At 40.3% G+C, this 3607-nt stretch overlaps 1 long non-coding RNA gene across 1 annotated transcript; it reads right to left on the minus strand.

Moving 5' to 3' along the window:
- Positions 1 to 952: 952 nt before the first annotated feature.
- LOC115289220 lies at positions 953 to 3043 on the minus strand. Its single transcript, XR_003907479.1, has 3 exons — positions 2966 to 3043; positions 1805 to 1910; positions 953 to 1214 (listed from the first exon to the last, which is right to left on the minus strand). It is a non-coding gene; the product is annotated as an uncharacterized LOC115289220 (long non-coding RNA).
- Positions 3044 to 3607: the final 564 nt, after the last annotated feature.

The raw sequence follows: 3607 nt of genomic DNA on the forward strand, positions 1-3607 counted from the left end.
TGGTGGTGATGGAGGAGGGCACTTGTGGGGAAGAGCACTGGGTGTTGTATGGAAACCAATTTGACAATAAACTATTTAAAAAAATAAATATTTAAAAAATTTTTTAAACTTAAAAAAAAAGGGATCTTCTGACCACACCCTTGATTTACTCTTTACCCTGAGGCCATTTCTTATTTCAAGAGCCTTGAGCCAGCTGGTAAGTCTGAAAATGTGTAACAGTTTTATTTTTCAACCGAGCAAGTCTGGATTGGAGATTCTGCTTGCATACTGAGCAGTTCTCTCTTTAGCTCGTCTTCATCATCCCGTATCTTATCATCTGCAACTAACAGAAGCCAATTGGCACTTTCAATATTCTGCCTAGAAATTTTATCTGCATGCATAGGTTAATTCGGTACATCTTTCTTTTTATTTTCCAAGTTAATGGAAATGGCAGGTTTGCCTCTTGTTTCCTTCCAGCAAAGCATGGACCACTGAAGCCGGTGCCATCAGGGCATCGCTGCACTTCCGGCCTCCACTGACCTTCCGGCATCCCCCATGAATGTCCCGGGACAAAGCGAACACTCCTTTGTGTGTCTGTGTTACAGCAGAGCCCTATTTCCATGCCGTTCTCCTGTTTAGTTATCTATCGCTCTAAATGCGATAATGCATGTCTCAAGTGTGTATGGAAAGCACCATACACACTTGAGAAATAATATTTAAGAAGACAGCCAATCTAAAGATCTCACAACTTCTGTGTTCTGCATGAATGGCAGAAAAGAGAGGACACACCAAACTACTAACAACATTCATCGACTTTTTTGGGAATGTGATCTCCGAGGTTCCAGTAAGAGACTTTAATGTCTTTCATCTCAAACAAAAGGCATGCTACAACAGAACTAGGAGCATGAAGAGTATTTTATTTTAAAATGTGTTTTTAATTAGAGAGCCAATTGAAGATGCATTTATCTGGAACTTAGGAAAGGTGGGTTGGTTTGCCTTTGCTCCTGTGGGTGGATTTCAGGAACAAATAACAAGCAAGGGTTTAGGAGAACATATTTTCGGTGTCCTCACCAAGCGTGTGACCCTGGGCAGGCCACCTCACGGCTCTAGTCTGTGTTTGCATTTGCCATGTGGTAAGGGTAGGCCACCTGCTCTCCATCTTCTCTCCGAAACTTAACACTCGATGACAGGATGATTTGAGCCTTTAAACAAATCTTTCCCATCTGGAAATTGGACTTAGCATAAAAAGAAGACAGTGTTCATATTTGGGAAGCCTCCGGAGACAATGTCCCTAAAAACATCTTGAGGTATTTTTTTGTAAAGTACTGTAACACTTACAAGGTTTAATTTACTAATAAGTTTGATCCTAAAGTAAACTACTGGGGGGTAAATCACCTCCTTCAAACGTGTGGATCACCCCTCAGAGATTTAGATGATTCAGGCGATAAATCAAGCTTCTATTTAATTGAATGAAGGAGAGAGTGTTAAATGGTTTCTGCAGGAAACGTTCACCTGTTGGGCACGGTGCATTTACACAAGACAGTCTGGGTCTCTGTCTCTCTAATCATTTTTAGAGGCGGTGTGAGCGGACAGGCTAGAAAACATTCTCCAGAGCATAGTCCGTGGGGATTTAATCGGAAATCTCTCCAAAGGCATGAAAGTATAGCAAATCCTTTCTGCTGCAAAATGAATTCCACTTTCCAAACTGACAGTGTAATTTCTTCTTTAGTAGATAATTTGCCAGATAATTATGGTTTATCAGACAGAAGACTCAAATTCAGAAATGGAAAGACGCACACCACCTCTGAGACCTTATTAAACTTACCTTCAGTTTCAATGACCACAGATAGAACAGGTTAAAATCTCTTTTGGGCTAACGTGTAACTTTGGTCAAATAACTTAGTTCCACTGAGCTTTATCTTTATAGGCTGCTGAAGGAAAAAAAAAAAAGAGATGATAAATGTGAAGATAACATGGTAAAGTATAAATTGCTATTAACATTCAAGGGTTAGTTTTCTTTCATGTTCTTATGGTAATTCTTTTATTGAAGTCTTTTTAAATTTTTTAATGTTTATATATTTGAGAGAGAGAGAGCGCATGAGCAGGGGAGGGGGAGACACACACACACACACACACACACAGAATCTGAAGCAGGCTCCAGACTCATAGCCCTTCATGGGGCTCAAACTCCTAAGCCACGAGATCACACCTGAGCCAAAGACAGATGCCTAACTCACTGAGCCACCCAGGTGCTCCTATTGAAGGCTTTTAAAAGGGACAATTTAAAAAACTAGAACCAAGGTTAAGCAAGCGTTATTTTCCCATGCCCACCGTTATTTTGAATAACTGATAATTATTAATATTATTTGTTTAATTCATGGAAGAAAGAAAGGGAAAAGGGTGAGAGAGAGGACAGGGAGAAAGAAGTGTATCTTTTTATAAAATAGGCTGTATTGAAAATATTTTTTAATTTAATGATTAATGCCCCCGAACTTGACTTTAAGTGCATGTACAATAGTTAGTCCTCTCCGAGGATCCACATTTCCATCAGTTGCTCATTTATTGGTAATTATTTCCATTAGTTGCTCATTTAAATGTATTGCAAATTGTAAAAATTATAAATCACATAACACTAATGCTTTTCATATACAAATTAGCACCAATACCTCTGACTACTTTAGTAGGATTGATTCCTAGAAGGCTCTGCAGTCAGCTGCCGGCTGGGCCAGTTATGAACTTGATACAAATCGGCAAATTATGTTAAGGAAATTTTGTAGCAATTTGTGCTCTAACAGGTAGATTAAGAGAGTTCTTTTCCTAACACATGCTCCCTGCCATTCCCCTGCTTCCAAGCATATTTCTCATGAAAACAGGATTTACTGTTTCTGTTCGCATCTGCTTTGTCGTTCTAGAGGTGCGCCGTCCGAAAGCGTAGCCGCATGATTTAAATTAAGATGAACTAACGTTAAATACAATTACAGTTCACCTCTTCTGCTGCACCAGCCGGATTTCAGGGCTCGGTGATCACGTCATCTTGGACACCGCAGACCGTTGCCAACATTTCTGCTTCTAGAGAAGCTGGACTTTATTTTCATTTATTAATTAGTTATTAGCATTCTCAATTGCCAATGACAAAGAGATCACTCAAGCCTGTTTAAAAAGAAATACAAGTAAATTCAAGAATGTTTTAGTACGTGATTTTCAAGCAGCCCTTCCCCTGCCCCTCTGTCCCACACACCGGTCCCCTCTTCCGTTGTAAACCTTGCCCACGTTCTCTGTTGGGTGGCAACGCCCACATTGTGGTCCGCCATGTCCTCAGAGCTAGTTCTCCCATTAGAGATTTGGTTTGACTCGTTTTAATCACATGAGTTAATTCAGTTTTCCCAATCGGAAATAGGGCACTCCAGTGTTCACTTCTATTTTTATTTTTTATTTATTTTTACATTTTTTAAAGTTTATTTTTAAGAGAGAGAGAGAGCGTGTGTGTGTGAGTGGGGCAGGGGCAGATGGAGAGTGGGACAGAGGATCTGAAGCAGGCTTTGTGCTGACAGCTAAGAGCCAGATGTGGGGCTCCAACTCAAGAACCTTGAGATCATGACCTGAGCCAAAGGCAGATGCCTAACTGACC

This window comes from Suricata suricatta, chromosome 4 (assembly GCF_006229205.1).
Source record: "Suricata suricatta isolate VVHF042 chromosome 4, meerkat_22Aug2017_6uvM2_HiC, whole genome shotgun sequence".
In the NCBI taxonomy this organism is placed as follows: domain Eukaryota; kingdom Metazoa; phylum Chordata; class Mammalia; order Carnivora; family Herpestidae; genus Suricata; species Suricata suricatta.